The following is a 24870-nucleotide window of genomic DNA, read 5'->3' as shown; positions in this document are numbered from 1 at the left end:
AATAATTCATCATAACCTAAAAAACAACAGCATCCTCATTTCACAGCCGTAATAAATTTAACATATACTTTGGGTGTCAACCTTACATAATTTCATTTCCACTGTAAGCATAAATTTTACAAATTGGTGTATTATATGGACGTTGACACCACTTAAGCAAAATATTAATGCCGATCTACATGTCCTAATTCCCATTTCTATAAAAATAGGTTTTAAAATTGTTTTCCGTTCCTTCATCATTTTTGGGCATAGTGTTACCATATGCAGCAAGGTTTCATCATATTGCCCACATAGCCGACAAATATTTGATTCCCATTTGGACTTCCATTTGGGGGTTCCATCTTTGGTTGGATAAATTCCAAACCTTAATAACATGAATTTGTTCTTAATTAAGGGTTTTTGATGAAAAAGTAAATAGGGTTGGACCATCATTTTGTCGAAGCCATTGGCAATGGTCCAAAAGTGTTTTTTTTTCCCCAACTCATATTTATCCAACACTTCTGACAGCAAGGCAACGGTTGAATTTATACATTTTTTATAAACCATTTTACTCCTTGTTTCGTCTTCCAATTTGGGACATTTGAATTTTAGGAGACACTCGGCTAAATAATCCTGCCAGCTTCTAGAATATTCGCTTGTTGAGATCTCGATCCAACACATATTGGCCAACGTGCCCTCCTCGGCTCGAGATAATGCCAATAGAGTTTTAGCAAATGCAGCTTTACGTACCAGGAGCTGTTGCCGTAAGCCAAATTCCAATCTTAAATTGGCACCTGAAATCTGCCTGGGAATCCTAAATACTGATTTATATGTCCTTGCAACTATGTCCTCCAATACTTTCACGTCTCTACCCTTAAAAAGAACGGATCCATAGTCCAGGGAGGGGATACGTTTTGCTTTCATGACTTTAAGTAGGTGGTCATAATTGGGGCATACTAATTTATCTCTTAATTTATGAAATGCGAAAGCAAGTGAGGTACCTTTATCCTCTAAGTTATTAAAATGCTGTCTAAATGATAGTTGATCATCAAATGTTATTCCCAAATATTTATAGGTTTTTACACAATCCACAGACAAACCATTGATATTCAATTCCTTTACTCCAAGTTTGCCTTTCCCTATTAACATTATTTTTGTTTTTTTAATATTAATTGTTAAACCATTTTGGGTTACATATATATTAAAAGAATGTATTAATCTTTTTAGTCCTATCATAGTTTGGCTAAGTAAAATAGTATCATCCGCATACTGTAAGTATTTGATTTCTTTACCCATTACAGAAGGGGAATGTGAATTTACATCATTAACATGGCTTGGGAGATCAGACATAAATAAATTAAAAAGACAAGGAGCAAGCACACATCCTTGTTTTAAGCCTAGTTTTGTTTTAAGGCGGCGGGTAGTATGTCTACCATCGCCTATTTTGACCTGAACCCAAGTATTTGAATACAATAATTTAATCATTTTTATTAGGGTTTCTGATATACCCCAATTCATTAGCTTTTTCCAAAGAATATTTCTGGGTACAGAATCAAATGCGGCTTTTAAATCAATAAAACAGATGTACAATTTTAAAGAAAGAGGTATATGTTCTTGGAGGATCATGGCAAGAAAGTAAAGTGTGATATAATTGTGGACTAACATCCCCCACTCACGAACTCTCCAAGCTCAAAGACAGGAGTATTACAAGAGTGGGAAACTAAACCACTTTGCATTTGTATGCACAGCAAAAGGGTCATTTGAGAAAACAAAAAATTAAATAAAGTACAACAAACAATTTAAAAGAAATACTCAATATATCAAACAAATGGAAACTATAGGCACTGAATACATTAATAAACTGTGCCAGAGAATAACACTGAGAACGCTCTTGGCCATTTCTTCCAATTTAACTCTGGTCAATAGACCTTTGCATTAGCCTGAGAGAAAGAGGGGTTAACAACAATTTAAATCCTAAAGTATAAGTGTGATCATTAGGGTCACACAATAAAAGTATGAGTCGGTAACTTGATGTTAAAATGTTTATTACAAACCTAAACCCAGACTAATATAAATCAATCTTAAGAACATAGTGTAAAGATATAAAATAATAACCAAAGCGAGACCAAAGCTTCTTACAATAGTGCTCCTCAACAGCAAAGAGCATATAAGGATCTCAGTATTAGTGATACAAAAAATAAGGAAATGGACTTTATCACTCGTCAAATGGTTTTGGTCCTTCTCCCCATACATGGTAAAGCTTTGCACCATCTACTATACCCTTCACTGACCTATGGTTATGGGAAACCCTATTGAATCAAAGTACTAAAAAATGTGTCAGCATCGAAAGCTGCATATTTATAGTAATGGGTGAACCTTTTACTGTGTATGCTCCTTATTCTGTTGTGATTTTGTTAACTAGAATGAGGACACAGCACGTAACTGTTAGATCTGGGGGTGTCTAGTTGGCAATGGTATTCACCTTTGTCCAAATAGGGACCCTTACTTCTAAATCAGGATAAGGGGATTACACTCCTTAATAACCCCTGCTTACCCCCTTGGTAGCTTGGCACGAGCATACAGGCTTATCTCAGAGGCAGTGTGTTAAGCATTTATGAATATACACCGTAACACAGTGAAAACACTACAGATGGACACAGCACAGGTTTTATAAAAATAAGTATTCTTTTTATAGACTTAAACACAAGACCACAAACGACAAAAATCCACAATACTACACTTAAGATTACTTAAAAGATGATTAAAATTCCTTAGTTCAAGTTGCTGTTAAATGCGACAACGTTCTCAACAAAGTACCTGGATGCGTAATGCAAAGTAAACGAAAGGCTTGCAAAAGGGGAGATGCATCGGTTCTGTGATCCGGGGGAATGGTTGCGTCCTGCCTCAATGCTTGCGCAGAGTAGGGGACTCGTCGTGAGCCTTACCGGTGGAGGTGATGCGTAGATTCTCGGCCTGCAGGCCTATTGCGGTGCGCAAGATGGCGGTTTGATGCGATGCGATGATTCGGTTGCGATGCGAAAAGATGGCGCCCTTGATGCGGCGATGCGATGGCGGTGCGATGACGCCCTGGCAGCCTTGCGACGACTCTGTACTTTGGAGCCGCGACAGGCCCGGCGACACGCTTCTCCGGTGATGCAATGGCGACTTTCACAATGGCGCCACGCTTCTCTGGTGATGTGACAGCAGGCAGCTTCGATGAACACATGCTTCCAGAGAGATGCGGCGAAGGCTCGCTTCTCCGGCGTTGCGATGATTTCAGCTGCGGCGGCAGCACGCTTCTTCTCGATGCGTCGCGCTTCCAGCTCCCAGCGGCACGCAAGTGTCTGGAATCAGAATTCCTAGCAAGGAAATTCAGGAGGGAGCTGGAGGTGGTCTTTTGTCCTTGAGACTTCAGCAGGAGGCAAGCACAGTTCAAGCCCTTGGAGAATATTCTGTAGATGAAAGTCCTTACAAAGTTCCTTCTCCTTTCCCTTGGCAATGAAGCAACCACTGCAGGCCAACCCAGCAAACAGCATACTGGCAGAGGGGCAGTTCAAACTGCTTCAGCTTCCTTGGTTCTTCTCCTTGGCAGAAAGGTTTCTTGTCCAGAAGTGATCTAATTTCTTGGGATCAGGGTCCCAATATTTATACCCCCAAATCCTTTGTTCTCTGAAGGCAGAGAGGTCTCTGCCTAGTCCAAACCAGTTCCTGAGCTCTTTGTTTACATGACTCTCTTCTTCCTTTCACTGTGCAGGGCAGAGACATCAGCCCAGCCCTATTCAGGTCTCAGGTGTAACTCCTCCCTCTCATCTAGATGTAGATCTCTCTATTCACCACTGGGCCACCCCAGCCTGTCTCCTGGAATCCCCCAGCCCTGTCACTTACAAACCCAGACAAGGAATACACAACCCAGCAGAGGCAGGCCTGGACAGTTAGGGAAGAAAATATCTACATTTTAAAAGTGGTATTTTCAAACACAGGATATTAAAACCAACTTTACTAAAATATGTATTTTATTATTCTGATTTCAGGCATACTAAATTCAAATTTCTACAATGTTAGGATTATAAGAATGTAATAATCTAGCTGCTCATTCTGGCCTATGGAGAACAGGTAGCCTTCAATAGTGAAAAACGAAATTGGCTGCAATTCAGAACATGCTACACACATCAGAGCATGTCCTACCTTATGCTTACTATGCACACTGCCCTTGGGCCTACCAGAGGGATGTCTAGCACAAAGCAAAGGGAAGGTTTAGGGTCTGGCAAGTAGGTGCACTTGGCCAAGTCGACATGACAGTGCTAGACTGCACATAGGCCTTGCAATGGCAGCCGTGAGACTCATTTTACAAGCTGCTTCTGTGGGTGGCACAACCAGTGCTGCAAGCCCACCAGCAACATTTGATTTACAAGCCCTGGGCACACATGGTGCACTGTACTAGGGGCTGACAGATAAATCAAATAACCCAATCATGGAATCTAATTAGTACATCAATTTAACATAGGGAGCACTTGCACTGTGGCACTGATTAGCAGTGGCACAGTGCCCAAAACATATAACCAGCAAAAACATATCAAGACAGAGGAGGCAATCCATCAAAAATGGAAGGGAGACTCACGCCAATGATGTCAGGTCTAACAGTAACGAAGAGTCGCTTATACCAGTATGAGAAAATCATACTGGCGGCTGAGAACGTATCCCTAAAGAGATGTTCTGTTTTGAAATCTGCCACCTTGCTAACCCTTCCTTATGATGATGATGGTGAAGTGGCGAATTTTTGTCTCAATGTCACTGAACTATGCACCAAGCCAAGACTAAATATACAAGATGAACCACTACCTGAATTTGATTATGTATTGTTTGTGGATGACTCATGTTTACGAGATCATGAAGTAAATTTGAGAGATGCTTATGCAGTCTGTACAGTTTCAGGAATATTGGAAGCTGCTTGGCTTCAATGGAGTGGTCTCCACACAAGTGGCTGAATAGATTGTTGTTACCCGAGCATGCTACTTTTCCGATTGATTACAGGTAACAATATTTACAAACAGACAGTTCATGTTTGGTCTGGTGCATGATTTCGGACAGTTATGGTCCCAGAGGAGATTTGTGATGTCATCAGGATTGATTACCCATGCATAACGGTGAGCAGGTGAGAAAACTGTTAGAGGCCTTACAATTGCCTGCCCAAGATGCAGTCATAAAATGTTCTTCACATTGCAAGGGAGATGACTATGTGACAGTCGGCAACAGATATTCTGACAGATACGCAAGGTACTGTGCGGCAACAGATATTCTGACAGATACGCAAGGTACTGTGCTTACAATGCTGGTACATTTAATGGAGAGTATGTAAATAAAGGAACAAACAAGACCAATTACAACTTTTTGCTCACTACAGCTGATACTTGGCAGGAAGTTAAGAGGTTGAAGGAAGAGGTGTCAGAAGCAGAACAGCAGAGCTGGGTAAATGCAGGTTGTGTTAAAAAAGATTAGGATGAAATATGGTTTTCAGGAGATGGCACACCTGTGTTGCCAAATAGTTTGTTGCTGTCAATGGCTACATATTATCATGTTCGACTCATGTAGGGAGGGATGCCATGGTAATATTGTTTCACCAAATATGGTTCAGCCCACAGTTCAGGTTCATGGCGGATGAGTTATGTCACAGATGTGGCAGAACAATGTAAGGAATAGAACCAAAGTGATACTGAGCCACGTATAGAGGTTAGTTGGTCCTTTCAACAGAACGTAGATGGACCTCATTGAGATGCCTGTGTGCGGAGATATTTATTGGTTGCTGTGTGCATGTTTTCATGATGGGTTGAGGCCTATCCCTCAAGAACGAATGATAGTCTCGCACGAACAAAGTTGTTGTTCGGGGAGTTGATTCCAAGGTTCAGCTTCCTGACTTCTTTGGAATCGGACCAAGGCATGCACTTCAATAACGAAGTGCTGAGGATGCTGTGTGCTGCCTTGCAGTTTGAACAGAGGCTACAGTGTAGTTACCAACATGACTTCAGGCTTCATGTCTGGTGGAGCAAGTCAATGGGAGGATGAAATCAAGACTTGCCAAAGTGTGTGCTTCTACATCTTTGAAATGGCTGGATGCCTTGCCGTTGGTGTTAATGAGTCAGCGCAGCACACTTGATAGTAGGACAGGAATGTCTCCCCATGAGATCAATATGGAAAGGGCAATGAGATGGCCAGCTGTACCTTTAAATGCTGTGATAAACATTACTGATGATCTGATACTTGAACACTGCAACAGATTGGCTGGCATGGTACGTTCTGTGTCTCATCAGGTTGAAGCTCCTACAGCCAGTAGCAGTACCACAGCCTAAGTCCCGGAGAATGGGCATTGGTGAAGAAATACGTAAGGAAGTCATGTTTGAAGCTTTGTTGGCATGGATCATACCAAGTCATACTAGTAACTACAACTGCTGTGAAGTGCGGATGTCTACCCAATTGGATCCATGCTGCCCCTACTCACAGGGTTCCATATCCCCTTGACGAAATAACAGCATATCTCCCAGAAGAGCCAGTGGTGGTCGAGAGATCACATGAGCAGGTTAGTCAAGCTGTAGGTGAACAGTTAGAAACTGAAATAGCACTTGATCAGTCTGAGGAGGGTTCTGGAGAGTTAAATGGCGAAACTGGTGAAGGAGAGGCTAATCCAGTGGTCATACCGGAGAGGTGGCAGAAGAACGTTAGCTGAGAAGGCAGGAGAGAGGGAGTCTTGTACCGCAGACAGAAAGTGATTTCCCAGGTATCCCAGATATCTCAGAGGATATAGAGGATTCAGACTTGAATAAAGGAGGAGAAGAGACAACACTCAGGAGGTCAAAGGGAGCAAGAGTACCTTGTCAGAGATATTTATCCCCTGAATGGACATACTTTCTTGCAAATGACAGGGAGAACGAGTTCTGGAAAGTTTGAGATCACTGTGAAAGTTCAATTAAAACTTTGGGAACTTGATCTCCAGTTTGATCTTACCTTTGAACTTCCTTTGTTGACAAGACTGAGTGCCTTAAGACATCTTATCTTAGATGTGGCTAAATTTCCCTTTTTAGATGCAAACGACTTTCCTGTGCTAATCACTTAACTGAAACATTTCATATTGGGACTAATAGTGAATGAGTTAGAACCATTCCTTATCAAAGCCACTTCATAGATTTTATAGGGGAACAAGAAGATTCATAAACACACTGGGGCAGATTTACAATTAAAGAGACTCAGTGCATTCCTCAAGCCATTTGGCTGTGCCGCACTGAGTCAGTTTCAAAGCACAGGGATGCAACATATACACAATACGTCGTATCTCTGTAATTCCCCCTGTGCTGGAACACAACCTGCTGCAATGCGCCAACGGAGGCACCCTTGCCCAATGGTGAAAGGATGCCTGTGTCATGGGGAGATTATTTTTGTGCAGGAAGGGGCACCTGCCTGCACAAAAACAATCACTACAGGCATTTTCCTCTTTCAATGTGTGCTGTAGAATGCAGCACGCATTGAAAGAGGAAAAAACTAGGAGAAATGAAAACATTTTCCTCGTTGTGCCTCAGTACGCCTCCCCTGGGGAGGCGTAGCATTCACACGCATATCCAGATTTACGATTCCTCGTAAATCTAGAAATGTGTCTGGTTCCATGGGTGTTGCGTGGGAACACCCACAGCAACACCCATGGAACGCCCCTTCTACGCAAAGTTCTGCGTATAAAGGGGCCATATTTACAAGGACATGAAAAGTCATGCAGGGTGGCTTTTCCTGACCTTGTCAATATGGAGCAGTAAAATGTGCCATCAATATGTCACAAAAGTGACGTACTGGTGGCACAATGGGCTTGTAAAATCTGCCCCTTTGTATATAATTTTGTTGCATATCATTTGAAATTTGTTTTTCCTGTTTGTAAAGGTAAAAACTGACAGAGATGTCTCTACCGCTACTACGTTCCACCCAAGATTTAGATTCCAACAAAGTAATGTACGCCAATCCTATTACTAGTAGGCATAGATACATCACTGGAGGGACACTAATTGTTTTATTATTATTAGTGTTATTATTAGATTTCTAAGGCGCACAGATACCCGGAGGTTTCCCGGCGCCAACAGGACCTGCGCAAGAAGAAGAAGCTACCCTATTGGTTGAATAACCTTGTTTTTTGATCTTTGCGGAATTTAAGATAAATAGTTTCATGCCAAAGTTGTAAGGGGAGGGAATTCCCCAGTGTAGAAGCTAAGCAGGCAAAAGACCGACCACACATACGTGCTTGTTTAATCCTGAGTACTTGAAACTTTGCCTGAGTACAGGATCGAAGAAGGCGTGTGGGGAGATAGGGATGTACCAAAGCACTAAGATACTGTGGTGCTGCGCCTGATTTAATCCTATGCATATAGCATAGGGCTTTAAATTTAGTGTGATTCTCCATCCTAAGCCAATGAAGGTCGTGGTGAGAACCTGAGACGGAGGCTTTACACGGTAACTAGCAAAGTAGTCTGGTCGCAGAATTCTGGACCACTTGTAACTTTTGAACCATCTCCTTATTGGCTCCCAAATACAGGACGTTGCCATAGTCCAGTCTGGACACAATTAAGGCCTGGATAACTGTTCTTTGCAAAGACTTAGGCACCATCCAAAGTATTTTTTAGAGCCATCTGAGGATGGTGAAACAGGTTGAGGCGACCTTAATCGCTTGCTGCTTCATAGAAAGTTGGTCATCTATGATTATGCCGAGATTATGGACTGTTTGTTACAGTTGGGGGAGATCACCCATTTGAGGCAGCCAATGTTGGGGACCCCAAAGATCTTTATTTCTTCCGAGGATTAGAACTTCGGTTTTCCCCCCATTTAATTTCAACCTGATGGAGTTCATCCAGCTAGCTATCTTTTGCATCCCTACATGGAGAGATGACACATTCAATGTCTCCTTGGAGGCAGGGAGAAGGTTAGCTGGGTATCATCAGCATATGAAAACATGGTCAACCCAGCTTCTTCAGCAATTGTGGCCAGTGGGCTGGCATAGATGTTGAAGAGTAAAGGGCTTAGGATAGCTCCCTGTGGCACTCCATGCGGGAAAGCACGGGCCTTGGAACTAGCAGATGGAGAGAAAACCTGAAAGGTCCTGTCGGCCAGAAAACTCGACAGCCACTTGAGTGCTGATCCGACAATACCCCTAGAGTTTAAAGCGTGTAAAAAGGCTGAATGGAACACGGTGTCGAACGCAGCACTCAAATCAAGCAGTATAAGTGCCATTGTTTCTCCCATGTCCAGACGTTTACGAAGAGTTTCTATGATCCCTAAGAACGTGGATTATCAATCAATCAATCAATCACGGCATTTGTAAAGCACGCTACTCCCCCGGGAGGGTCTCAAGGCGCTGGGGGAGAGGGGTATGTTACTGCTCGAACAGCCAGGTCTTGAGCTGCTTCCTGAAGGAGAGATGGTCTTGGGTTCGCCGAAGGTTGGTGGGGAGGGAGTTCCAAGTCTTGGCTGCAAGGTAGGAGAAGGATCTTCCTCCGGCAGTGGCTCTGCGGATGCGTGGTACGGTGGAGAGGGCGGGGCTGGTCGATCGTAGTTGGCGGGTGGGCGTGTAGAAGGTCATGCGGTCATTGAGGTACTTGGGGCCCAGGTCGTGGAGAGCCTTGTGTGCGTGGGTGAGGAGTCTGAACGTGATTATCTTGCTGACGGGGAGCCAGTGCAGGTCTCTCAGGTGTCTGGTGATGTGGCTGTGTCGGGGGATGTCCAGGATGAGTCGTGCGGAGGCGTTCTGGATGCGTTGGAGTCTTTTTTGAAGTTTGGCTGTGGTTCCGGCATAGAGGGTGTTCCCGTAGTCCAGTCGGCTGGTGACGAGTGCCTGGGTGACGGTCTTCCTGGTTTCAATGGGGATCCATCTGAAGATCTTGCGGAGCATGCGCAGAGTGTTGAAGCACGAGGATGAGACGGCGTTGACTTGTCTGGTCATCGACAGGGAGGAGTCCAGGATGAAGCCCAGGTTGCGTGCATGGTCCGTTGGCTTGGGAGCGGTGCCCAGGGCCGGGGGCCACCAGTAGTCGTCCCAGGCGGAGGGTGATGATCCCAGGATGAGGACTTCCGTCTTGTCTGAGTTCAGTTTAAGGTGGCCGTTCCTCATCCAGACGGCGACGTCCCTCATCCCTTCGTGTAGGTTGGCTCTGGCGGTGGTGGGGTCGTTGGTGAGGGAGAGGATCAGCTGGGTGTCGTCGGCGTAGGACATGATGTTGAGGTTGTGTTGTCGTGCGATGGCTGCGAGGGGGCTCATGTAGACGTTGAAGAGGGTTGGACTTAGTGAAGATCCTTGTGGTACTCCGCAGATGACTTCAGTGGCCTCAGATCTGAACGGGGGGAGGTGGACTCTCTGGGTTCTTCCGGCGAGGAACGAGATGATCCACTCCAGTGCTTTCTCTTGGATTCCGACGTTGCTGAGGCGCTTCACTAGGGTGCGGTGGCAGACAGTGTCGAACGCCGCAGAGAGGTCCAGGAGGATGAGGGCCGCTGTTTCTCCGTTGTCGATCAGGGTTCTGATGTCGTCGGTGGCTGCGATTAGGGCGGTCTCGGTGCTGTGGTTGGCCCGAAACCCAGACTGCGAGGGGTCGAGGGATCCGTTCATCTCGAGGAAGGCGGCAAGCTGTCTGTTGACGGTCTTCTCGATTACTTTGGCCGGGAAAGGAAGGAGCGAGATGGGACGGTAGTTCTTGAGGTCGGTGGTGTCCGCCATTGGTTTCTTCAGGAGGGCGGTCAGCTCGGCGTGCTTCCAGCTCTCCGGGAAGGTGGCGGTGTGGAAGGAGGAGTTGATGATGTCCCGGAGATGGGGTGCGATGATGGCGTCGGCTTTGTTGAAGACGTGGTGTGGGCAGGGGTCTGTTGGTGATCCGGAGTGGATGGAGTTCATCGTGCGGGTGGTGTCTTCGGTGCTGATCGGGGTGCAGTTGCAGAGGGTGGTGGTGGCGGGCGTTGGTTCGGTGGTAGGGTGCGTGGTCTGTGTGTCGAAGCTGTTGTGTATGTCGGCGATCTTGCGGTGGAAGAACGAGGCGAGTGAGTTGCAGAGGTCTTGCGAGGGAGTGATGTCGTTGTTTCCGGAGCTGGGGTTGGAGAACTCTTTGACGATGCTGAAGAGTTCCTTGCTGTCGTGGGCGTTGTTGTCCAGTCGTTCTTTGAGTGCCGACTTCTTGGTGGCGCGGATCAGCTGATGGTGTTTGCGGGTGGCGTGCTTCAGGGCGGTCCTGTTGTCTGTGGACTGGTCGAGCCACCAGGCTTTCTCAAGGGTGCGGCAGTTCTTCTTGGATTCCTTGAGTTCGTCGGTGAACCAGGGCGTTTTCTTGCTGCCGGGTCTGCAGGGAGGGTTCTTTAGTGGTGCGAGGTCATCGGCGCAGGCGGTCAGCCACTTGGTGAGGTTGCTGGCTGCTTCGTTGGGGTCTGTTGTGCTGGTGGGAGTGTTCCGGCTGAGGGAGGCGGTGAGCAGCTCGGCGGTGATCTTGCTCCAGCTCCGGCGGGGAACCTGTTGCGGGTGGTGGTGGGTCATAGTTTTTCTGAAGCTGAAGTGGACGCAGCTGTGGTCTGTCCAGTGGAGTCCTGTGGCGTGGCTGAAGGAGATGTGCTTGCTGGATGAGAAGACGGAGTCAAGCGTGTGGCCGGCGTAATGGGTGGGGGTGTTCACCAGTTGCTTAAGTCCGAGGTTGGCGAGGTTGTCCAGCAGGGCGGTGGTGTTTCTGTCGTTGTTGTTCTCCAGGTGGAAGTTGAGGTGGGAGAGGGGAGCGATTGGGAATGGCGGGGGGGGGGCCGCAGGGAGCAGCAGCGGGAAGCAAGGGCGAAGCGGGAAGCGGGGGGCACAGAAGGAAAAGGGGGAGCGAGGGGGCAAAAATCACAGGGTCACCAGGGTAACAGAAGGCAAAGGGACACAATGGGAACCAGACAGAGAGTACAGACGGCGAAGGGGAGAGCAGGCACAGATGTACACAAGGCAAATGAGGGGAAAAAACAACAGAAAACGGCACAAGTTACAATAATGGATACAGAAGGCAAATGCAGGGAAATAGACAATAAGGCTGAACGGCACAAGTTACCAGAAGGAGCAGTCGCGGTCAGAGCGAGTAGCGGACAGAGCGTCTCAACAGCGCACAGCATGGGGAGGACCGCGTGGTGGCTTGGGGGGCGACCTACCTGCAGGCAGGGTCAATGGTCGCCTTTGGTCGCGATTATGTAGAGAATCCCGCTCGAAATCCTGATTGTGATGTGTAAAGGGTTTTTTGAGAGTCCACAAACTGCGTCAGCTGCTAATTGATATGTTTTCCAATATTTTAGAAAAGGCTGGGAGTAATGAAATTGGGCAGAATGAGAAGGTTTTAGCAAGGATAGGATAGGACCATGGCATGTTTCCAAGCCGCTAGTACTGTTGTTTCACTTAGCGACGCATTAGGCAGTTCCATAATAACATTAAGTAGAGGTAATTCCAGTTTTTGAAGAATGGAAATGGGGAGAGGGTCCTTGGAAGAGCCAGATTTCAGACTAGTAAAGATGTGACTAAAAGATGGAATATCTAGAGGCAGCCAGTTTTCCAACGTCTTACTGGGAGTTGCAATAGTGGCCTGTGTCATAGAAGAAATGGTGCAGCCTGATGTAGATGCATTGATCATTAATTGCAACACCGCAGTAGCTGGTATGGAATTAAATTCAGTGTAGATTTTTTCTATTTTATCAATGAAGAACTCCGCCAGATCTTCACATTGCGCTACATTTAGCTCGGATGACGAGGGCTGGCAAGATGCACCTGACAACTCTTTCACTATTTTGAATAGGCCTTTAAGATTGTTATGAGCCAATGTAATGATGTTTTTGCGTGTTCAGCTCGAACAGCTTTACACAGGTCATGATAAGCTTTTTTTGCCAGTTTATAAGTTTGTTTGAATTCTGGCGCATAGTCCTTCCTCCACTGTCTCTCCAAGGCTTTAAATTTGTTTATTTCTATTTTAAATTTTTCAGAGAACCAAAGGGTAGGGGGAGGATGATTGTTAATTTTTTTATTAGACGTAGGAAGACATGCATCGATAGAAGTTATTAACCAGGTATGAATGGTGTCAGCATCAGCTATATTGGTTGAAGGGATAGCTGGAATATTGTTTAAGAGATGTTGAATAAATCGATCAACATCGAGATTCTTCCAGTTTCTGAAACTCTCTTGGGAAGAAGAGGTAGAGTAATTTTTACACTGTATCTCCATTTTTACCCTAAAACCAACCAAAAAAATGATCTGACAAGAGTATAGGGAGGGCTGCCTGGCATGAAATACTAGCTAAATTGGAGAAAATGGGGTCCAGTAGTTGCCCTGCCTTATGAGTGGGACCTGAGTTATGGAGTAGAACGTTCATGGCGGCCAAATCAGCAATCAAGGTGGAGCTGATAGTGCATGTTGGGTCATTAAAATGGATGTTTAAGTCTCCCAAGATAGTAAAGTTCGTAGCTTCCAACAACAGAGGGGCAATAAGTTCTGGGAGCATCGATGCCCATGAACCTGCTGGACCCAGAGGTCTATATATAAGGATCCCAGAGAAGGTAAATTGGGATGTAAGCCAGAGTTTAAAATAACTGGCTTCACAGCCTTTAAAGGGGAGGTCCTCCCATTTACAAGTGTAAGGATTTTTAAATATAAGTGCAATTCCCCCTCCAATTTTATCCATCCGATCCTTTCTAAGAATTGTGTAGTTGGGAGGTAGAGCGATTGCAACATCTGGTCCCGAGCTCTCATTCAGCCATGTTTCCGTAAGGAAAATGGCATCAGGTTGTGTGATAAGTAAGAGGTCATGAATATCTTCCTTATGTTTGGGAATCGACCTACAATTTATGCTAAAAAAGTGAATTCCTTTAGGAGAGCAACCTTATTTATGATCGAAGAAGACATCAATGAGTTCAGGTTCATAGGGGTAATACTAGTGTCAATATGTTCCTGCTGGGTGGTGTAGTAAGTGAGACATTCACAACAGGGGCAGTTAGGAGCAAGACTTCCAGGTTTTAGGGACTTACAATTAGGTTTAGACTTAGGACGCAGGTCAAATAATAGTTTTTCAGAGTAAGTCCTTATTATTTTGGGAAAAGAGGCAGTGGTTGTGGCCCCTTGTCGCGGCCAGGCGCAGATGGGCGCAGACGGGCTTCCTTTGGCAAGCCGCCGGCACGTCCACCGCACGCATCCTCGTTGCGAAGCATCTGCCATTTGAATTTATACTAATTAACCAGCTGATCATGAACCAGCAGAACCCCGCCTCCCCTCACCTCTAACATGGAAAAGACTATAACCGCGGCTTCTTCCACAACAACCGGGAAATCCCGTGGTGGACCAGGGAGTATGTGATGAGAAAGCAGGTGTCAGAGGTGAACAGGTAGGTGCTAAGCCTTACTTACAGTGCTTATAGGGTTATATTCAGTTACAGATAGTTCAGTAGAATCTAAGTCTAATGGTGCCCCTATCAAGCCATATTCTTCTGATAGCAACATGCAGTTGTGTCGGTTTAAGAAATTGCACACAGATGCATCAAGAGAGGATTAAACCTCGAATGTTTATTTTGTATTGCTTTATATAGATACAATGAATGCAAGAATGTGCTACATTTGCATTTAGTAACCTGGTTCTGCGTCAGAGGGAATTACTTTCCACCATCTCCCTCTGACATATGGCATTTCTTGTAGTCTCCCATTAAGTATATTTTATGGCGAATTTAAGTTCCAATATTTTTTTAATTAGGATGTAGTTCTTGCACAAGTACTCCTTATTAAACATTTTTATAATAATCTTATTTAAAAGGTGCAAAGATTGCCGGCAAATATTTTGTGTCTCTTATTTCACTAGACAATGCATATACACACAGACATAATTTGGCCTGCTTGATGTCAGATGTGGAAAATAATGTTTTAGATTTGGTGGAGGATAGGTGGAGAGACCTAAAGTCTCAAACGGAAACGGATCAGAATCTTGAAATTCATAAGTGGAGTAGTGAAGAAATATCAGGAAAATTTAAATGCACCTGCCTTAGTTTTAGATTGGAAACACATGAGAAAATTGTGCATACATGCTGATCAGAGTTATGTAGATCAGTTGTTTTTCGGGGAGAGCGATTGTGAACACACTTTTGAAGCAAGAGGGAGAAATTCTTGTTTCCTGGAGGGACAGGATACTGTGATTCCTGGAGTCTGTTATTTGTGTGGCCAAAATGCATATTTCAAATATTTCAAATTGCCACATAGATGGCATTGTTTTCCCGAAGATTTATCATGTGGAACATTTTAATGATCCTGTATGGGAGGAGAGATCCAGAACAAAATGAGGTGTTAGTGCAGCAGAAGTAGTAGGAAATATTTTGGTGCCACAATCCCATCTGTTTGAGTAATTTTAAATGATTTAAAAATTATTAAGCTGTCTTCAGTAGTGGACAAGTTGGCTACTAGTACCGCAAATTCCTTGTTACTTGTAAATACTGACATGATTGCGGTATGGTCTTGCAGAACTGACTTGCATTATACCTTTTGTTAGCAAAAGAGGGCAGAATCTGCTGGATGTTGAAAGTTCAGCAAAGCTGTACTTATATTTCGGACGAAAGTAAGTACCTGAAGAAATATATTAGGAATATGTCCGGATTGACGAAGGATTTGAAAGAGTTGGAAGCGACAGGTGCATGGGAAGTTATTGGAAATAGATTTGCTTCAATAGGCAGATGGATTGGAAACTTGATAAGTTGAATTTTAAGTGCCATTTTGAAACCTCTTTCGATAATCAGCCTTTCTGCGATATTCCTGTATTTGAAGTTTAAGGGAAGTGAGACAGGGATTGAAGGGGAAGATAGCAAATCTGGACTTAGAAGAAGATCAGAGCAGATATTATAATGCTATGAAGCATTTGTAGGAGTGTAGACCAAAAATGCTCAGAACCACTATGTTTAATTGGTCTAATCTGATAATGATCTGATTGCAATCTGTGATGGCTTGATCGCCAACAGAGGGGGATTGGAGTAGCATAATTTTGGCTCCATTCTTCTATTCTTGGTTAGGCCATATATGTATATATATATATATATATATATATATATATATATATATATATATATATATATATATATATATATATATATATATATATCAAAACAATACCCTTACAGGCATAGTGACGCATAAATTAAGCAAAAAAGAAGGAGAGAACTCTGGGTAATTCCCACGTTTAGGTGGAAGGCAGCTCCTGTATAGAGCACCCTCAACACCAGCGACACTCTAAATTTGCTCACCTCAAATGTCTGCTTTTCTATCAAAGTTTTTAAGCATAGGATTAGCACAGCGCTATCCACGCCGAGATAGAAATGGACAAAGACTTTTGCCATTTGTACAGCAAAGTCTTTAAGCATAGGATTAGCACAGTGCTATCCTCGCCGAGCTGTAAAATGGCAACAGCCATTTATCCCTCCAGGCACAATATTACAGCTTTGGATTGGTAAAATACCATCCAAGCCAACCTAAAATGAATAAAGGCAACCCCTGACACGTGTTTCGCTGTCATTACAGCTCTCCAGAGAGGTTTTGCTTTGTGCAGACACAAGGGCGCACCCAGTATAAGTCAAAACAATATATATATATATATATGATCCTCACTCCTGCTCCACTTCCCTTTCCGATAAGAATTCCGGTAAAGAAAGACAGGTACAGACAACTCCACAGCACAAAGATTGAATTCAGAGGTGGTTTATTGACCCCTTGTCGCCAGCATGACGCGTTTCGGCTACGTCACAGTAGCCTTGATCACATGACTCGAGGAACCAATACTGGTGTTTAAATACTGTGCACACTTTACAATGGGGGACGTTACCAATCCATAGACATAGAAAATACACTTTAACACTGAAAAATACTTTAAAGGATAAATCCATAGAATAAGGTTTCAAGTGTTACAAAAACTTTTCAAAATTCATTATTTACAACTTGTCATGACAAAAATAAAAAACATGTACTTTTACATTCTATCCTCTAAAGTCATGAATACTAAGTAACTAGTGATTATACATAAACCTCAGTTGGAAACAGTTTATGCAACCTAGGATGGTATAAAAACGGCCCAAAGTTTCAAAGTGCTGTGCCCAAATCTTAATGAAGAAAGTGCTGAAAGTGCAAAGTGCAAAGTGCAAATACAACCAGGATTTTAAGGGGTAGAACAACTATCTAACTCTTTTAGTTATTGATCACCAGTTGATTAATATAATTGGGAAAACAATACACAAATGCATGTTGATCCCATTTATGAGGGATTACATGTATTACAAAAATGTGTTAGCCATTAAAATTAACAGCACAATTAACTTGGGAATGACAATAATTCATAATAATGACAGCTGTTAAATAGACACTATTAAGAAAAGGAACTTGTGGCATAGTGCCCATTACCCTTGTATCTATAACGCTGTCTACTGAAGCTCTACTGTAATCAGATAGATACTGTACAGTGGTAGAAAGCATACCAACAGTGCCAAATTACAACAACATCAAAAAATAGAGTATCAAGATGGAAAAAACAGAGATCAGAATCAACATAAGGTTATAAGGCTGACAAAAATACCAAAATTACTGTACACCATGATTCCATCAGGACCCCATTGGTTAACAGAACAAAAGGGGTACATATCTAAGGGCTAGAAGTCTGCCACCCTTCTAATCACCTTAAATTATAGAAAACAATACAAGTCCTCCCCTGTGTTCATTCCGTTGGGAATCGTAGTGTCTAAAAGCAGAATGTATTTGCTTTCAAGTTGCCTTAAAAAAATTTCTCTGTTACCTCCCCTGATGTTTTTGGGCACTGCATCAATAATGAAGTATTTGAGATCATTAAGGTTTTTATTGTGGACCAAGCCAAAGTGACGCGCAACTGGATAATTATCATCAGAGTTGACGATCGCCCTTAGATGTTGAAGGATACGGTTAAAAGCCTGTAGTTTGGTGCTCCCAATGTATTTGAGCCCACATGTACATTGAAGCACATAAACCACAAAATCAGTGCGGCAAGTAAAGTGACCTTTAATCTGATATATATATATATATATTTACCTCTGGCCTTATGTACTCATGTGATGCAATAATACTAATGTGATATATAGAGCACTAAAGGTATAGCAGGGTAATTTCATGTGTGTTTGAAACGTGTATGTGTGTCCATACTAATGCATTTACTTTTCAGAGACACCTGGATTGCTGATATTAATCTTCTAGAGGTTTAGATTATAAGGTGTTGCACTAAAATGCATTTAATGCAGTGCATTTGCCAGGGATTGTGAGAATGAAACATATGTGCGTTCAATGTTTTTAAGTGGAGCCAGTTGTCATTTGAGGTTAAAATGACCTGTATTGGTTATTGTACCACATATAGGAGTACTACACTATATATCTTGATTCATTATTAAAGATTTCATTTAATTGACTATCTGTAGGTTATAGAACTAATATGTTTTACAGAGAAATATTAAGTTAGCATGATTTTGGGACTTAAGCTTGCAGTCGAGACATTTAACCTTAATGTGAAAGTTGTTTTTCTGCATGTTTTTCTTCTTTGTAGGTGCAGACCAAAGGCATTGGTTATTTGGTAAAGAGCACATTGTATTTCAGAGATAGAGAGGTGAGGAAAAGCTGGCAAGGTCAAATGATTTTAATGTAAAATAATGGGAGTGTTACCAGTTGGTACTTTCAGATGAATCAAGGAACCAAGGATTCTTTTGAAGTGGAGACTGGAATATGGGAGTAGTGTTTAAGGCACCACATTCTTTTCTGGAAACTGAAAAACATGTTATGATGTGTATGACCAGCTGTTCCGCGCTACCTTTGGAGCGCCACGCGTGTGGGTAGGTTTGCGAGCTCTGGCTGCACACACTAGAGGTACCGTACCTTATCGTGCTGCCCCACGGGAACAGACTGCGGGGCCCACTAGGGACACCCCAAGGGTCACCACACTAGAGCAGGACCTCCTGGCCTGCCCCTTACTGACCCAGAGAGGTTGTATCTTTTACCTTTCTTTTTCTTTGTTGTTTTCTATCACCGTGTAGTACGGAGCACCTGAGGTCCTGAAGAATTGCCAGTTGGGCAAGAAACATGTCGACCTAATCAGAGGGTTTGAGGTAGTCCGCTGTGACCCTTACAGTCCCTATCTCCCCTCCCACTCTTTTAATCAAGGGAGTCAGCCACGTGAATAAAGGTCCTTGTTAACTGACCCACCTTTTTTAACCACCACTCCCTCACAACTACACCTTCACTTGACCCCTCACACGCACTCAACCATTGGCTGGAACAAAAGAACTCCAACAAAGAGCGCCTGTTAGGCGCCCGTCAGACATTGCAGCGCCAGTCTGACGAGGAGCAGGAGGCCAATGATGAAGCATGACACCTAGCTCACTGGGTGTTTGAGGTCGTCTAGTTCCAACAAGGGAACACCCTGTTCCCTGCCTTTGCTCTCCTCCTTTACACACACACACTTTCTTGTCTATCCCCCGGGGAACTTTGTACCTTTTGTTGTGTATGATGTGTATGAGGTCATGATTTCTCAAATGTTTTTGTGCATTTGAATTAGTTTATCCACTTAGGTTTTAGTCTGAATCCTTTTAGACCTGGAGAGGTACAGACCTCTCTTGACATGTCTGATTGTGTGGCTTCATGCTATACATGACTCTTTATTTTAGAACTGCTACAGAAGTTATGATGCTGATACCCTTCTTGCTACCTTGAAATAATAGGTTTCCCCTATTCTTAGATCAGTGTAGCGTTTAGTAGATGCTGCAAATCTTTCCCATGTAAGGGGAGAAGGATCGAAACCATTCAACGAGTCATCAAATCCTCTTCCTTACCTTTTGTATCACTGTAACCGAGATCATTATATGCTCTTTGCTGTTGAGGACCAATATTGTAAGAGGCTTTGGTCACCCTTTGGTTGCTTTATACTTTTATACTATGTTCTTACAATTATTTTTATTAGTCTGGGTTTGAGTTTGTAATAAACCTTTTAACGTCAAGTCAGTGACTCAGTCATTTATTGTGTCGCCCTAATGATCTCACTGTAGTTTGAGATTTAAATTGTTGTTTACCCCTCTTCCTCTCAGGCTACTGCAACGGTCTACTGACCAGAGTTAAATTGGAAGAAATGTCCCAGAGCGTTCTCGGCAGCATGGAATGTTTATATATGAGGGAAGATAGAGATGAAAAAGACAGAAGTAAAATAAAAAAAATGGCTTCAGAAATGGTGAAAGTAGGTGGTAAATGTTGTGCTGGATAGTGAAGCAACCTGTAATGTGTGAAATGGAGTACAATAAAATAAACCAACACTACAACTTTTCAAATAAATGTTTTCCAGTGGGATGCTCAATCGAAATACATATCAGTCTTCTCAACACATATAGATAAATTCCAGTACTAAAGGCTCCATGTACGAATACCATCTGTGCCAAAACATTTCCCAGAGGCAATTAAGGCAATTATAAGATCTGTGAAAAACAGTTTAAATGAATGATGATTGAGGGCGCCAAAGTATCTGGCTCCAAGATGGTCACACTCCTCTGAGGCTACTTATCCTGGGTCCTAAGTTATCCGCCCATACACGGACACCTGAAATCTATCTTGTGACAGGGATAGTCAGTGACAGCCCTCTAAGGCCCATGATGTGCTTGATGACCTGATAGCATGCGACATCCTAGGCAACCGACGACCAGCCGATGGGCCGGTGTTGAGAGGGGGCTCTATTTCCAAGCTGACTGCAGTGGGCCCTGTGGAGCCCAGGTCCTACTGCTGGGCACCATAACTCGCGAAGGCCCTGAGGGCTGGCTATCAGGCATTGTAGGCGATACAAGTAGGCAGCAAAGATGCGAGCTCCAACGTTTTGCTCTCACCAACATGGCTAAGCAACATGTATTTTGCAAGGCACTGATGGAGAGCATGGACAGGCTTGAGAGGGAGAATCAGAGTTTGGAAAACTGGGGCGACGGACAACCAACTACTAAACTTGATGAATTTAAGGAGAAAGCAAATCAAGAACTCAAACACCTCCATAAATTCACTGCTGCTACGGCCTTTGGGGAGGCAGAGTGCCCGGGCAGGACTGTAGCCTGAATCCTGTGGCAAAACTGGACACCCCAGAAGGTCCTCCAAATTGAAAAAGAAACTGTTGAGACTATGTTTGAGACAGAGGATATCTTGGAGGGATTCGGCCTATACTATACTGCATTATATATTTCTCGAGCTACTTTTGAAGCTTCTAACTACTCAGCATATTTTGAGCACATTGCGCTGGCGTGGCTGGAACTTCACATACATCAATTTCTTGATGCGCAGCTCATCTTTGTGGACAAGATCATGGGTGTAATTTTGAGTCTCCCAACATGCAAGGCTCCAGAAGGTGATGACCTCACCACAGAGCTCTAAAAGGCCTTCTCTTCTATACTTGGCCCCAAGCTACTTCAAGTATATAATGCGGCACTCTCAGCGGGCAGCCTTCCCCCATCTTCTAGAGAAGTGACCTCCGTCACTCTGCTGAAGCCAGGAAAGTCCCCTACTGGGTGCAACTCATATCGCCCCTTATCCCTACTTAATGTCAACATAAAAAATACTTGTAAAAGCATTTGCCAACCAGATATCGCTGATCCTTCCTGACCTGGTCCAGCCGGACCAGGCAAGATTTATCCCTGGGAGGTCAAACTCGCTCAACCTCCACACCCTTTTTGCAGGTTTTCGTCAGCTGAACCCAGACCTGAAAGCGGTGGCCGTCTTTTTGAAACCTACTAAAGCATTTGATTCTTTTGACTGGGACTTTCTTGTCACTGTCCTCATGAGGATGGGATTCCCTACTAGTTTTATAAGCTGGATAAAACTCCTATATCATAAATCTGTGGCAAGGATTAGACTGAATGGTCTTCTGTCTGCTCCTCACAGGGGTGCGCAACAGGGGACCCACTCTCCCTTATTATATATGGCTGGCGTACGAAGCCCTTGGCGTGCACGGTCAGACAGCTGCATGCAGAGAGGGGGCTATATTGGTCAAAATTTAATTTGATCATCTTCCTCTGCGTGGACGATATCACTTTCTATCTCTGCGAGCCAGCCCATAACCTTAGCCCAGGGATCCTGGAGTTCAGCCTTTTTGTAGTGATTTCCGTGATCTTCATCAACTGGAACAAGTCTACTATATTCATCCTTACTTCATGCTCCCCAATGTGCATACTAGACTATCCCTCCTATGGTGTACAATATTGTTTCAATTTCTGGGAGTCTGAATTAGGTGAGATACTGAGGCCATTGCCTCTGAAAACTATGGGGTGATTGTAGACCAAATTAAAGACTGCCTGACTAAGTGGAAGAATCTTCCAATATCTCAAGCTGGCAAACTGGCATTGATGAAAATGGTCACCCCACCTAAACTTCTTTACTCTATAACATTCCGATAATACTAACCCAAATGTTCTTCAGGACACTCAAATCCCACATGATAACTCTAACCTGAGCTAGAAAACAGCCTAGAATCCACTGGGAGGTGCAGACCCTGCCATATGCACGGGGTGGACTGGGTGCCCCCAACTTTCAGCTGTATTACAACTGTGTGAAAGCATAATTCGCTCACTATTGGCTCTACCCGTGGCATTTTACGTCACATATGACAGTAGTAGTCGGTACTGCATGCCCTCATGTACTCCCATCACTCATGGGGCACTCCTTTAGAATTCACCCTATAGAGATTGACACTGTGGACTGTGTGCTGTAGGTCTGGGACAGCCTACACGGGCATCCAGCACACCCCATGTTATATTTTCCCACTTAATCACTTCTCCACTACCTACTTATACAGCTCAGCGAAGACACACTGGTGTTTCCCAGACGCGGGCCTGGGGTGGTGAGTGGGCACAAACAATAGGAGACTTCTCCTAGGATGGCCAGTTTCTGCAGGGCCTGGGTGCAGGGGAGGGAGAGGCCTGCTCAGTGATAGACACATTAGTATACTGCAGATTACGAGCACAGGGTGGGGCCCACACTACCCCTCCTTTCCACAGGAACCTCCCCCTTGTAAAGCGTCAGGAATTCTTATCACCACTCCATCTAGCAGAGACAAAGTGACAACCCTTTACAATACACTACAGATGGAGGCGCCACTATTGCAACGCATGGCCAGAATACATGGGGAGAGGGACCTGCGGCCACAGCTCATATACACGGAATGGAAATATTGCTGCAACAAATAGGGTCCAAACAGCAGGCTCCGTCTTATTCACTTTACGTTCCTGCATCAGCTATACCGTCCCCCCTGGGAATGTTAAAATGTCGGGGAAGGAGCTGACTCTTCTTGCTGCCGCTGTAAGACCCCAGCAGCGGACTCCATCCACGTGTCTTGGGGGCGGCGTTGCACACACGTTGAGGTGTTGGCGTGGTGATAAATAAAGTGTATGCCACACTGATAGACGCAAGGTTGGTATTAAATGATGACAAATGTGAGCAAGAGAAGAAGGCGCTGACGTTTTTGGACACATATTGTCAAAGAGGCCATGAGACAAAGATGCAAAGAAAATAAAAACAATTTGTGAAACAAGAGAACAAAAAGTTTTTTTATGGTGTGCTTTTTTTTGGGTGTGAGCAGGCGTTGTGCTAGGTGTATGCTGCAGTTTGCAAGAATAAGCGCACTCTTGCGAGAGATGAAAAAGGGACATGATTTCGGCTGGACCAAAATTCCCAACAAAGCTTTTAACAGAATAAAGGAAGTTTCTTTTACAAAACACATTTCTACTTCTAGCACAGAATTGACTGTGGGGGATACACTGGTTGATATGGTAGCAATACTGGCTCAACATAATCAAGGCAAAGATCATCCAGAAACCTAGAGTCATGTGAAAGTAGAAGGTTGACAGGAGTTGAAAATGTATAATGACAGGCAGAAGAGGAAAGTCTATCCGTCGTTTGGGTCTGCGAGCACGATCATGTGTATGTGTGTGGAAGGCCTTTTAGAATAATTACAGACCATCAAGCACTCCTCACAATATATGGAATCCAAAGACCAAAATGCCACCATGAATAGAGAGATTGGGGATAAGTTTTACAGACTAAGGCTATAAAATTATATTTAAGCCAGGCATAGTATGTATCCTGGCAGCCTATATTTTGTGCCATCGAATACCTGTCCTCACCAGTAAATAGGGTTGTCTGCTGTCTAGATAATACATACACATTATTATTGGAGAGTGTATTAAACAGTACTAAAATCAAAACACCGAGGAATTCAAATCCCAAACCAAATTAGAGTAAAATGAAATAAGCAAAATGACATACAAAATTGCAAATTTCCAATTGCGTGAGCTCAAGATATGAATTTTTAAAGGTATAAGTGAAAATAGCAACAAAAAGAACAAAGAGTCAACGGTAGTCTGTGGAAACTGTGGACTGGGATCAAGGTGTGATTAGAGGTCAACTGCAATGGATCCCTGGCTGGATACTCCAAGTGGCTGGGACCCGAGGAAAGTGAAAACATTAAAGAAAGTTTCTATGTTCCAACTCAGAAAAATACTTTGTCACTGTTCTGAAGAAAAATGTTGAAATTATTTCGAAGTCTCAAAACAGAGAGGCACATTGTCAATTTGTGAGAATAAATTCACGTTTTAATTAAAAATATTACAATAGAACAGTTGGCTAAACAATTGCATTATGAGTCAAATCATCATGAATGTATCTGTGATTCAAATCTTGTTTTACATTTGTCATATCTAAGATTACACAAAATAGTTTGAGCAAAGTATGTGCTCCAGGTGTAAAAAGGTAAGCCAAAAATATATATATAAGACATAAAAGTTTAGGCGATATTTGCAGTATGTACTCTGGGTGACACCCAAATTGCTTCGTCCATCA

General features: G+C 43.7%; 1 pseudogene; it reads left to right on the top strand.

The window, feature by feature from the left end:
* The window catches only part of LOC144752754 (homeobox protein Hox-A3-like), a 120935-nt pseudogene that overhangs the window by 51762 nt on the left and 44303 nt on the right, over nt 1-24870 (top strand).

Source organism: Lissotriton helveticus, chromosome 5_1 (assembly GCF_964261635.1).
Source record: "Lissotriton helveticus chromosome 5_1, aLisHel1.1, whole genome shotgun sequence".
In the NCBI taxonomy this organism is placed as follows: domain Eukaryota; kingdom Metazoa; phylum Chordata; class Amphibia; order Caudata; family Salamandridae; genus Lissotriton; species Lissotriton helveticus.
This window is presented reverse-complemented; position numbering and strand designations above follow the sequence as displayed.